The sequence below is a fragment of the Drosophila rhopaloa genome, unplaced genomic scaffold (assembly GCF_018152115.1).
Source record: "Drosophila rhopaloa isolate 14029-0021.01 unplaced genomic scaffold, ASM1815211v1 contig_2, whole genome shotgun sequence".
NCBI lineage: Eukaryota > Metazoa > Arthropoda > Insecta > Diptera > Drosophilidae > Drosophila > Drosophila rhopaloa.
This window is the reverse complement of record NW_025335083.1, coordinates 10,143,933-10,156,976: the sequence shown is the minus strand read 5'-3', so window position 1 is coordinate 10,156,976 and position 13,044 is coordinate 10,143,933. Positions and strand designations below refer to the sequence as shown.

The 13,044-nt window shown below is 37.7% G+C and overlaps 1 protein-coding gene across 6 annotated transcripts in view; it reads right to left on the bottom strand.

Moving 5' to 3' along the window:
* Nucleotides 1–13,044, bottom strand: part of LOC108048520 (WAS/WASL-interacting protein family member 1) — a 77,044-nt gene that overhangs the window by 38,570 nt on the left and 25,430 nt on the right. The window contains exon 3 of one of the 6 annotated variants that reach the window (XR_006417631.1): nucleotides 5,631–7,585. The exons of the other annotated variants lie outside the window; for them this stretch is intronic. The gene's annotated coding sequence lies outside the window, so the exon portion shown is untranslated. Of the gene's footprint in view, nucleotides 1–5,630; nucleotides 7,586–13,044 lie in introns of those variants that run through there. 6 annotated transcript variants of the gene reach the window in all.

Below are 13,044 nucleotides of genomic sequence, written 5' to 3'. Positions count from 1 at the left end.
AATTACATGCACGTACAGTGGGAAGTGGGTGGCGGAGGGGTTCCTCTAGGTTGCATGCAAATTGCCAGCGAGCCTCCTCACATGTTTCCACAGGATATATATATATAGTATATGTGTGTGAGTGCGATAAGTTGAAAGACATTTTGCTGAAGAAGCTGCCACAGCAGCCAACTAGTTACTATGTATACAGAAGAGGTCAAAATAATAGCAATAAATATGCCTTTTACCTTTACTATAGGTTTGAAACATGTAAATTACAAATAGGTTTTCTAGAAAATATGGCAATTCAATAAAAAATATTTTTATTGATAATGTAGACCATTTTAGATAATACCAATTACTCCTTAGAATATTCAACTTGTAAGTAAATGTTACATTAATAACATATTTCTGTCATTTTATGTTGTTCTTTTTTAAATATTCATTTTTTAAAAACAACTGAGTAAACTTTTCGTGTAATTTACTATTATTAATCAAAAAAAATGTTAAATATTACAAATCAAATCTTACACAGTGGAAAAAATCTTTTTTTTTGTAAGTCCTATTATTCTGACCGCACTTGTGGGATGCGACTGTATTTGTGTGGCAATGCGGCATAAACGATGCCAACAACTGATTGTGACGTGAACTAAGCTCGTAATGAAAGCATATATACAAGTCGGCCAGGCCAGAACTGAACTGAACGGAATATAACCGAACTGAGCTGGACAGAAAAGGAGAAAAGAGAAGATACTTGGCCGGGCACAAAGATTGCCAATAGACCCAACTTCCATCCTCCTTCTCGTCTCCTTGACCAAGATGACAACGTGGCCATGGCTTTGGCGTCGCTGGCGCTGCATTGGGCCAATTGCCTGTCGCCGTCATGTGAAGAAGTGCCGCAGAGCTCCAGCCAAGTCCACGCACAGTGGTTAAATCAGGACAGGAAGGTGCGAAAAGTCATTTATTTTAATTACAAATCAGATATTTAATATTGACTAGACAAAGTTATTATTGTCTTTAAATCAAATGCTAAAATATGAAATGAAAATATTAGATAACACATTTTTTTCAAATGCCCTAATAATGACAGCAATGAAAAATCATTGAGAAGTTAGGAAAGGATAATGAAAATGGGCTTAAACGGAGCTCAAAATTGGTAGAAATCTCATAAATTTGGCTAACCAAACTAAGATTATTAAATTTAATACTAAATCATATAGAACACATTTCAATAGCAATGAAGTATTTCAGTTTTGACCACTGTGGCCCACGCAACCATGCTGCTCGTTCGCTGCCTACAAAGCAATCTCCCAACGCAGCAGCAGTTCTCCAAAGACCCATCCAAACCGAACCGAAATGCCGCATGGACTCCATCGTTGACTGGGACTCCCAACTCTTGACTTGGACTGCGAAAACCGACTCGGGATTCGCGACTCTTGCGATGGCACGACTTTGGCGAAATAAGATATAAGCACGACATAAATGGTACTTTATATCTGCAAGATATTATTTTTCCAAACATACACACAAGGTTTATGATTTTCTCTAGATATTTTGTCATCTTTATTATCAGAGCGCGCCAGAGAGGAAGTAGAGGAGTCTATGGAGGAATACAGGTAATGGCATAAAGTAACCAAATAAGCACAGAGCAGCTGAAGATGCGGCTAACCGGTGTCATGGGAAGAGGCCAATGCCAAGAAAATATAAATACAAGCACAAGAACAAGGATGGCTGCGTGGAGAATTGGCAATTGAATGCCACAAGCAGAAGCAGAGCAGAGTAGAGCATAGCAAAAGCTGGAGGCCAGGTGAGTGTCAGGCCGAAAGGCAGGAAGCAACTGCAACACTTGACCAGCAGCCGTCTTGCGATTCTGCAGACGACACCACAATGGGAAATGGCACAGGCAATGGGAATGGGAATGGAAATGGAAATAGGAATAGGAGCAGTTGCGTACTTTACACTTGACCACTCCACTTGCAGCCAGTTTCAGCTGGCCCAGGTTACAGGTTACCCCTTCTTCTTCGCGGTGCGTCATATTTACGGTTTGGTCCTACACATAAACAACCTTATTTGCCACCCCACACCAGCTCGGCCCTGTCATAAACTAGTTTCACACACATCTATATTTTAATATGCAGAGAAAGAAATATTAAATAATAAAATAAATAATAATTGTAGAAAAATACTAAATATAAAATAATATTTAATAAAGAAAACTAATATATATATAATATAAATTGATTGAGAGTTGGACTTTACTTCAAATATATAGTTCACGGTAAAGTTAATCAAAATACTTTAATGGGATTTTCAGCATTTTTAGCTAATGATTAAATTATGCAAGCATGTTACAAATAGCGCAATATATTTAAATATTCTTTGGGATATTCAGAATTTAAAACTGATGATAAAATCTGTTAGCTTATTTCGAATTGTATTTAAACAATTTATTTTCTGTGTACCCCTTTCCTCTGTGTACTTTGGCTTGGAACTATATTAATGCGTGAGCATACACAACTCTCGGCTACCAAGCACCATTCCTCCACCCGAAGCCACCAACAAGCTCTTTGGAAGGTTTTCCTATACACACATATATATATAACAAAAGGCGCCGTCCAGGGCATTGAGGCTTCGCTTCTTTGTTGTTGACTTAGGCCCACGCCAAGAGCCAGAAAGGCTTCTTCTTCCTAGAGTCCAAGCATAAAAAACCACAAAAACCAGAGCTGGCATATTGCCGCTATTGTCTTTTATAGTTTCCTGGAACATTTGCCGCTTTGGCTTCCATCTCGAGCCACAGCAGCACCACCACCACCAACACCACCAATAGTGTGGTGCAATACTTGTGCCCCAGAGCTTTCCCTGTGGTTATTTCTACACAGTGCCTCGTGTGTTATATGTCTTCGCGGTTGCCATCCGAACAGTTGGGCCCGAATCTATTGCCGTATTCTTTAAATATGATTTAAAACTTTACCGCAGCCATTTGCCAACTGTAATGTGACCCAGTTAGGGGTGGACTGTGGGTCGATATAGTGGCCTATTGTATAAGAAAGCAATAAAAAAGTTTTCAAAGTCTAAGAGAAAATGTCTTTGTCAACTTTAAATCTTTTGTACTTTGTTTAACTTTATACTTTATTAACAAAAGCTTATTTATAAAATTAAATTTTAATTTTAGACTCTAAGAGTGCTGTTTAATAAAGTTATTATAGAAAACATAAATCCTTGAAAACATATTTGCTTTATTTAGTAAGAAAAAAGCTAATCAATTTAGTGAAGTTTAATGGGCCAACCTAAGCGAATATTTTATTCAGCTGAATTACTTTAATTTAAATTGTATATCAGCTTGACAGTTATGTTCATAAACTTCCCTCACATAAAAAATACCAAGGCGAACTGATTTAATTTCCTCAAAGTTTAACTCCCCAACGACATTCACTTTTATTCAGTTTCCATTCCCAAGAGATCTATGGGCTAACGAATATCCAGAGGAATTTAACGTTTCCTCTGTGAAAGTGTCGCCGCCTCTCAATTTTATTCGAAAATAAAAATCAATAAAAACAAGACGGACTGCTAAGGCAGCAGTAGCAATCGGGGGGAACTAGATTTTTATGCCAATAGGCTAAATCTGATTTCCCATTAGAGCACAGTGGGCTTCCTCGCTTTTTTAGTAGCTTCATTCATCTGCAATCATAAACTGCACAATGGGGTGGCTCAGCTCAAACTCAATCTGCTCGGGGAGTCTAGTTTAATGTGGCACATCAAAACTTAACGACAACACCTACTCCAGTTTGGTTTATGGCCACAAAATGAAACAAAAGACCGAATCGGATTTGCTGGCTAGCTGTTTCTTCTGATGCCCTGGAACCATGCCAAATGGCAAAAATGGACAGCTCATAATTTTACACAATTGTTGCCCCGAAAACTTATGAAACATGCATGTCCGTCGCCTCCCTAAAAAAAGCCACAAATTACGACAGCACCAAAAAGGCACTTGAACCGCATCAAGCACACACACAAAATACAACAAAAACAAAGTCTACGGAAGACGAAGAGAAAATACTTGAGAGGGTATCATTAAACAAAAAAAAGCGCAAACCCTAAAAACAGAAAAACCCGAAACCAAAACCCACGAATCTCACTCTGCAGTTGAGTAAACGCTGCAGCGGCGTAACGAATTTTTATTTGGCTTTTTTTCCGGCCAAAGAGCAGTTGCCGCCTTGGACCAAAAAATAAAAAAAATAAAGCAAAACACAGGAGAAGAAAAGCCAGATAATACAGTTGATAATAATCCCCAGCAATGTAACTCAATCTTCGCTTCTAAGCCTCGGCCAATGCGATACGCAAGCGGGACAGGACACGATGTAAGGAGCACACAAAACGCTGAAGTGCACCAGTAAAAACAAAAAAAAAGGGTAATGCAGAATTTCGTTTAAAACGAATAGTATATGCTCTACAAAAAAGAGGTTCACACAACAAATTAATAATAATACAAAAATGTAATATTACAATAATAAATAGTAATTGATATGAAATTACCCTTTTTCCATTTCACAAACATTTTCAACCAATTTATGATTCATAAAAACAATTTCGTGAAACCCAACAGAAAAAATTCACCAACTTGCAAAGGGCTGATCAAGTCTATTCTAAATTATAAAAGGCGCTAGTAAAAGCTATAGAAAAATGTATCAATCATATAATGAATCAATCAATAAATTTCAGCCACATTTTACTGCATTCAATTTGAGTTTACTAAGTTATTTTTATCACTAAAAATCTAGTTTTTAAGCGTATCTACAGTCAACTTATCGAATTCCAGATACAACCGAAAGCCCGGCCGTGGCTAAAATAATGTGCATGAATGATGAAATGCAGCGAAGGCTGCCAAGAAGCGGCGCTCAGCGAAGATGCAAGCGGTACACAATGGGGCGGCCGGGCGGCACAGGTAAGGGCAGGTAAAACACAAAAAAAAATAAAAAACGAAAAATATATATAAAGAAAAGACAGGAGCGGAGCGAACGGGGGACTTTGACTGGCTTTTGGACAATGGTACGGCCTGCTATTAACGTCCAGCGCACACATGAAACAAGATATTTGTACCAGTACCCGATGAAGTATACTTCTTCGTGGCTCTTAAGTCGATGCTATTATTGCCTGCAAGTCTTCGACTTCGACTTGGACTTCTTCTCCGTCTCGAACTGGCACTGGTACTCTGACTTTGGTTGCGGCTGAGGCAGAAGGCTGTTGCAAGGCACCGGAACGGGTTTGTCAGTTTGACTTTGACTCCTCGCTGGCCGGCAAGTTTTCGTGATGCACTGTGGGAAAACAACTAAAGTCCTTAACAAAAAATTGGTAATATATTTAAAGTTTCATCTGACTTTTCATTTCCTGGCTACAAGGTTTTCTTTTATTTTTTGTTTTACTTTTAATACGTTTTTTTTTTTTTATATTCAGGAAAAAAACGTTTTTGCAACAATTAAAAGTCCGTTCTTAAAATATCAACGGTATAGGTCTAAAATGGGATTCCAACATTCATATCTTCCTTTTCTCTCTTTATTTTCAATCAAACACTCAAGATTTATCTATTATATTTAATACCTTAAGTGGCTTAAAGGATTTTTTTGTTTTCGAGTTTTGTTAATTTTTTTTTGGGGTTTTTAACTATATAAGAAACTCTTCTCAGTGTGATGATGGAACTCTGGGTGCTGCCTTCCCGCAGTTTCATTTCGGACCTCTTTTCCCTTTCCTCCACGAGATATGTTCATCTTTGCCTTCGTTTTTTCATTTTTCTGGTTCTTCTCGGCCATACAAAACGACACACGCTGCATGCGGTGAGGTCCGCGGTGCGATACTGAGACCAAAAACTCAAAACCGAGGACCCAAGACCGGACCCGGGTATCTGCGGCCCGGTGTGAGTAATAGGCGGCGTTGCCGTTGTAGTAAATGAGCTTACCAGGTGATACCAAAACACAAAAGAAATTATAGTAATCAAATCATTTTTATGTTAAATTATGATCGACAGCAGGCAGGCGATGCGATGCGATGGGATGGGATGCGAAGCGTACCCTCTTCTGTGCCCATTGTGTATCTTTAAGATACACAACTGCATGATGGGCCGTGCAGTCAGTCGTAGTGGGTTTTTAATGAAACTTTATACTAAATAGCAAATTGTTGCTGCTCTTGTCTTGTGGCTTTATGTGATGTGTGTGCCGGTGGCCGTCGTTGTTCGTTGTTCGCTGTTGGTTGTTGTCCGGTGTTCGCTGGTGTTACTGCAAGCTCTAGCCACGGCTAATTATCTTTTGGATTGCAACAAGTTTATTAATGTTTATGTGCTGGTATAGAGAGCCCGGCTTCGTGGCTAAAATTTATTGTTGCAGTGCTTCATTGAGGCGCGGCGGCTGTGGCAGCGCGATTTTTAAAAGGTTTCAATGAACATTTATTATGATTGCAGGCCGGTCCCAGGTCCCAGGTCCCCCGATCTTTTCGTTTTCTCTAGAGGCCAGCCTTTGGCTAATAATAAACATGTATACATAGTTGTTGTTGGCTAATATATCAACATTGGAGCCCCAACAAAATAAATGCTCGTGTGTTCCTGATCTCTTTTGCACAAAGTCTGCACTTTGCCAGTGTTTATTCATTGTGCCAAATCCATAAATCATGGGAATTATGTTTATTCGACTGGGAACACCCAGCAAGTGGAGTTTCAGTTGCAGTTTTTCTTAATGAAAATGTTATAAAATAAAAACCCACTGAGTGTGTGCAAAATAAATCAATGGAAATAATAGAGAAGAGGACACATGCACATAATCCGGATGCCGTTCTGAGTGGATTTTAATTAAATTTGGTTTATGTGTTTGTGATTTAGAGCGCGGCAAACATGAAAAGGTTTTTTTTTTTTAATCGCTCTCAGCCATTTTTTTTAGATGACACATGCATGCAATTTCAACAGCAATCAGTCAATTAAATGCGAGCTCCAACGACTGCCATTCATGGTAAATGGGTTAAAATATCTTTGAGTTATTACTCTCGAAGAGAGTGTTGAATGTTGATTGGTGGTCCGAGAAACTTAATTGCATTTCAGAATCTTAAGACTGAAGAGATTCTTCACTAAGAAACATAGAGAATTTTTTCATTTTATAGACTACCATTAAGTTTGAGAAATCTTTGCAAATTAGAGCATATTTGTTTTATCAATTGACTAAATAAGGTTTAGGTTATAATAATAAACAAATACAGACACTAAGAGTGTTTAAAAGACTTAATTTCCGTAGTCATAAGACTTTTAATCAAAAGTCAATTTTTTTAAGAAAATTAATTGTATAAATAAAGAAAATATTTTCGCAAGCTAACTGTAAAATAACACTTAAAAAGGAAAGTCCATATACCTGATAATTAAATAATGTTTCGCAATTTAACGACTAAGCTTTTATCCTTCAGCATAATAAATTAATTTACCTAAATGGCTGATGAGTTTCACATAAAGTAGAAAACAAACAAAACCTTGACATCCAATAGACAAGATCCATGTCGCATAAATTTTAAATTGATTTCCGCACACACGCAAACACTTTTGCCTTGAGGTTGGAAAAATCCGTTCGAGCACTTACATCTGCAAATAGAGAGAGAGAAAATGGGAAACTTAATTAGTTAAATTCACAAACAAAGGCAAACACAAACAGAGGCAAACAGATGAATGAAAAAGAGACTCCAGAGCCAGTTAGCAGATGAAGACAAATAAAAGTGAAGTGGAGTCAAGTCCAGTTTCAGGTGGAAAAGTAAGGTAAAGTGCAGATATCGACTGGGGATAAGGACCAAGCCAGACCGAAGATGCCCAAGATACTCTGGTGTTGTGTGAATCCCCCAGAGAGTGGAAAAGGATGCAAGCCGTCACGTAGTTGTTTGGCATGTGACGTCACACACACACTCTCGCACACACAATTGCAGACATTTTAATGGCTAATTAAATTGAAACAGAGCAATGCTTTTTCCACAGCCACCCAGGCATCTGTTTCCCATTTTATTTCTTTTTTCCCAACGACACAATTACAAATTGCCTTTCACAGCTGCAATAGTTGTGCTTGAAAATGGTAAATGGCAAATGGTCTGGGATCTTGAAATAGTAAGAGGGCGCTAAAGATAATGAATCGAATGACAGGAATCCCAACTCATTAGGTAAAGATCTCAGGTGCAGTCGGAATTTGTATTTACTACACCATACAAAAAATTCTTCTTGAAATTAATATATTTCAATTTATTTTATTCGCCATTGATTTGTTAATATTGTTGATTTTTCTCCATTTCTTCTTCTCGTGGAGATAAAACTTATCTTAGCACTCCTTTACCAATTCGCTCAGGGAATTGATTTTTATGATTAAACATATGAACCATAAATTGGCAGCACCCATTTTCTAAAAGCAGTTTTCTGGTCTTTTTTATTATAATGCATAAATGCTATCTAAAATCTACTGCAAATATTATTCAATTTGCTGAAAATATTTCCACCATGCTGTTTAGTATTTTATCACCCTCAAGGAAGCAGGCAAGAAACATTATCAGAATAAAGTCTAGAGTCTAGACCATAAGATATAATCATCGTAATGGTTCATAATTTTAACGAGTCATTCATAAATTCTGCGCTTGATAGTTCCCAGTTTATTAAGTTAAATCATTTCTGAGTCATAAAAGAGTTCTTAATGCCACACACACAATCAGCTGCACACACAGAAAACCACCGAAATAATCAATAAACTTTTGACTTTATTATACGGCTTAATATGCAGAGCCTATATCGAATTAAATTGACTAAAATGCCGGGGTTAAACGTGTGTCGGTTCATCTTCAAAGTTAATAAATCGAAATGTGTCGGGTTCCTCACCTCCAAAAGCTGCCAAATTGTTTCCCAAGAAGCGTATCTTAGTGTTGCCTTTTTTTCTGGTTTTGGACAACAGGAAATCGCTGGCAGCCTCCGAATTTTCAAACAACGCTTTTCGGTAGATTCTAATACAGAATGCTAACACCTTCTCCGCGCTCCCCAGCAATTCAACCGACCGTGTTTCTAATCTCCCCGGGTCTCTGTTGAATCTGCTGGACATGTGAGAAATGTTGCGCATGTTCGGACAACTTTTTGCACGATAATTAAATATTTTTAATTGCTGCCATGCACAGAATGTTGCTGCTGGAGCTGAATGCATTGAAGCAGCTTCCAAGAGGAGCAAAAATTATTTCCATAAAAGTGCAAATCATTAAATCTTTAGCCGCAGGAACATAGCTCTAATATTTGCCAGAACCATTCGAGCGCATGTATCTACTAGATGCAGAATGTTTCTTTCCTTATTTTATTTTTCTTCTACCGCTTTTCCACAAATCTGGCTTGCATTTTCGGATATATCAGAGATTTAGTGGCTTGGAGGAGTGGACAGAATTAAGGCGCAGTCGCAGTGGCAATGCCACACAGTGTTGTTAACGTGACTATTTTCGATGTGACTTTGGCTATATTAGTTTAATGCATTTTTAAGATACATTTATAGAAAAATGTGGTCTTTGGATAAACATTAGTTTTTATTATTTTTTAAAATTAATGTGGCTAAAATCGTTTTCTTAATGCAATCAAAACTATATAAAACATTATTAGCGACTATTTTAATAACTTACTTTTTCTGGATTTAATTTTGTAATACATTTTTATATATTATAAAGAATTCAATGCCATTTCTGGTAATGCTAAATTATGAACATAATTTTTTGGCTTATACTGGAAAAGATATTTAAAATAAATCTTTTAGAAATATTTCAAACAATATTTACAGATTTTTTCCTAGCCTAATATATGGCCAACACTGTTTGACAGCAAAAAGAAGCAACAAAAAACACGGAGCAGCAGCAGAAGTAGAACTTTGTGTGAGTTGGTTTGTTTGTTTGGCGCTGCCATAAAGCTGAAGCCAGTTTTGTTTTTAAGCATACATCGCACACAGACCGAGATCCCCTCTTAACCCCTGCTTAACCCCCTACCTACTCCACTGCTGACTCGTTCGTATGGCTTCCTTGCCGTTGCAGTTGCAGTCAGAGTTGCACTTAATGCATTTTTCAGTAGATGCTTTTTTCATGAAAATATTTCGTAAAATTATAACGTGGCATTCTACAGCTGCCCTCCCCAAGACCTCTTCGTGAGCTGTGGCTACTTTGGTCTATAATCGTATTTATAAGATACAGTTTTGCTTTTGTCAAGGCACTTTTTCAGCATGGTATATTTAGTGCGTGTGTGGATGGCTTTTCCTTTGTGGGACAGCTCTTACTCTTAAGAGCTCCGCAGCTCCGGTAGCTAAGTGATCTTGGAAGGTGATTCATAATGAGTTGCGTAGGTGTGAAAACTACAGGTATGCTAATGAAGCTGTTGGGTTATGGGAAAGAATTTTTCAACCTGGGAAGCAGAGAAAGTCTGTATAGATAGCAAAATTGATTAAAGGTATTGATTTTGTTGTTTGAGAATTTATTTGTAGACTTTGAAGAATTATTGAACTAGTGATTTAAGACAATATGGTATTTAAACAAATTAATTTCAAAAATGTTAAAATACCAGCGGTTGCTCCCTTCAAATGTATGTATTTTTGATAAAAAGTTGTATTTATTTTAAATTATTAATTTAAGATTTCACATATTTATTTTTCGCCTTGCCTTTAATTTAAATAAATTTTTGAAAATGTGTTTTTTTTTTATAAATTTACTACCTTGCAAAAACCACAAAATAAATCTATAAATAAATCCCCGCGTTATCTCATCACCGGGCTTATTAATTAATTTCCAACCCTTAAACGAGTTTTGAGCTGTCTGAGCAGCTTAAAGTTTTTGTTTGTTATCGCAGTCTAGCAAATTACTTGGGCCTCGTTGCCCAATAATGGCATAGAAAAAAAATATCCAAAGAGAGATCTGCATGGGATTAATGCAAATTTCACTTAGACAAATTGCCGAAATAAACCGCGAGTTTGACCCACCCCCGAACCCCGTCACAATGGCAATCCCAGCATCGGAATAACAAGCGAGACGAAGGACGTATCTAATTGAAAATCCCCAGTCCTTCTGTAAAACCCTCTATCGACAACAGTTTTTCCAACCACTCCACTCAACTCAACACTGCGGATTGCATGAGAGCGTAAAATCAGCTTTGGACCGAGCTGAATACACAAAAACATTCCAATCAGCGGCTTAAGAAGAACCTGGCAATCCCAAACAATTCATCGAGGGGTTGATGATACTGGCCCACCATGAAGGGTTAGGGCTACTCAAGGAGGGAGTTTGATTTTGGGCCCACATGGAAAATTAATTAAATTTGATTGTCTTGAAATTTATGGCCAACGCTTTGTGATTGTATGCAAAATCGCTAGAATTTATTGCAGGCAAAAAATAGAAAGGGTATAACGAGGGTCCAGAGATAGAGGCAGTTTTGGTAAATACATAGAAAAAAAAACTATTATCATTGTTTTGCCGATTTAATATTTATAATTTTAGCGATTTTGAATAAAATTTAAATGTAAATGTTTTAAGAAATATATATATATTTGCATTATTTAAATGGAACCTTACATTAAAATAATCATTTATTAGGACAATATTTTGTTTCTGTGTACCGCAGTCATCCCCTAGCGCGGTTGCTCCCTTGAAATGTATCTTTTGTATCTTTGTGCACTTAACACGCATTCTAATTGCAAAAGCCAAGCTCCAAAGAGTGAAAAGAAATTATTAACAACAAAAGCAGAAGCTGGAATTCCACTTGGCTGCGATCTGGGACTTGGACTGGGACTGGGAATAATACTCCATCTCCAGGGTTGGCGTGTGAGTAAGTGCGCCCCGAAACGGAAGGCGAGTTGGGACAGAATGGAAAGGTAAGGGTTAAGGCGAGGAAGGGGGTATATAAAGCGTAGCAAAACGTTTGCACGTTGAAGGCATAATAATAAAAGGTTAAAAAAGGCGCAAAGAAGATTAAATGCTTGAGAAGATGCAATATTTTTTGCTTCGCCTGCTGCTGCTGCTGTTGCTGCTGCAGCAGTTGTTGCTGTTGCGATGGTTGTTGTTGTTGCTGGTGTTGGTGCTGCTGCTCCTCTTCCTTTGCCTGCAAAAAGGGGGCGGGGCAGGGCAGGGCAGACACTGCACTTATGTTGCTTTGTTGCTGTTGCTCAACTGCAATGTTGCCGGTGCCGTTTCTGTTGCTGTTGCAGTGTTGCTGCTGCTAGCCCGCCTTGTAATTGCACATCATGTAGCTGTTGCCGTTGCCAGCTTTCGACCTGGACTTCAGCCCCACCCCTCTCATCCCCGCCACTGCTTCTGCCCCCTCCTTTGCCCCCACCATTTGCCTTTTAGTTAACTATTTTGTGTTCAAGTTGAAGGCACATGGTAATGGCAATGGTTGCATCTTGCTCACATATTAATTGCCGCACGGCTGCGCGCCTTTCTGTGGCTCCCCGATCACTTGGGCTTCCAGTTTAGACTTAGGCATACCCCATCCACCTATATATATACATATATCCCCTGAAATCCCCATCAAGCACTTCCCGCTTGGTCTTTGGCTGCATCACGCAACCACCTTTCGTTTTATTCTACCCTCGGCCAATCGGGTTTATTGGCTCACTGAATAATGGATGCATTTGATTTTATAACCACCGCATATATTCTTTTCCTATTTATCTGTGATTATCAAACTGGGAAAATAAGAAGTTCAAACAAAATATACGATGCGATGATAAAAAGTTTACATATTATATATACTTAATATTATACTTGTTTATAGTCTCTGTGTAAATGAAATGTAATTATTAATAATGCAATAAAATAATTAAAATTCGTTATCTACTAGTAGATAGACAATTAATATTATTGAATATTCATTTATCTTTGAACTACTAATTTTTGCAACTATTTATTTTTGATATGGAACCTCAAGGAACCTCTTTAAGTCCCAAAAAGTAACCTATACAATTGAGAGTACCATCGATGTTAGATGTTTAAAATAAAATTATGGAAATTATGACAATAAAGACTTTTCCACTTTAATATATAAATATTTTCTTAGCCAGTTCC